The 508-nt window shown below is 46.1% G+C and overlaps 1 protein-coding gene across 1 annotated transcript in view; it reads left to right on the plus strand.

Moving 5' to 3' along the window:
• Positions 1-508, plus strand: part of DOCK9 (dedicator of cytokinesis 9) — a 407,183-nt gene that overhangs the window by 22,020 nt on the left and 384,655 nt on the right. The gene's annotated exons all lie outside the window — the stretch shown is intronic.

Below are 508 nucleotides of genomic sequence, written 5' to 3' on the forward strand. Positions count from 1 at the left end.
TTTTGAACCATGCAGCGTTCCCTTGCTCTGTTCTGATGACTTCCTCCTGGTCTAAGTATACGTTTCACATAAGCACAATCAAGTGTTCTGGGATTTCCATTCTTCTCAGAGTCAGCCACAGTTTGTTGTAATCCACACAGTCAAACACCTTTGCATAGTCACTGACTCTTGGATATGATCATCAGGCCTGGGCTCTCTGAGTCTGGAAGCTTTTCTGGAACCTGTTCCCTCTCAAGGCACCCTCCAGGCCTCTGACGCCAGGTGAGGCTGTGCATAAAGTACCTGGGCTACAAATCAGACCAGGCTGTTGGCGGGCAAAGTGAGAGTTCTGCCACCAACTGCCACTGCGTAACTCTTTGTTTTAGTTAATTGAGTGACTAATTGTAAACAAAAAGCCACACATAAATAATAGCTGCTTAGAAGATCTTTTTCTTTGCTAAACAAAGAAGCTCTGTTGCTGTTGTTGTTGTTATGTGCCGTCGAGTCGCCTGCGACTCATAGCGACCCT

This window comes from Elephantulus edwardii, unplaced genomic scaffold (assembly GCF_000299155.1).
Source record: "Elephantulus edwardii isolate Elephantulus edwardi_28Jun2011 unplaced genomic scaffold, EleEdw1.0 scaffold00004, whole genome shotgun sequence".
Taxonomy (NCBI): domain Eukaryota; kingdom Metazoa; phylum Chordata; class Mammalia; order Macroscelidea; family Macroscelididae; genus Elephantulus; species Elephantulus edwardii.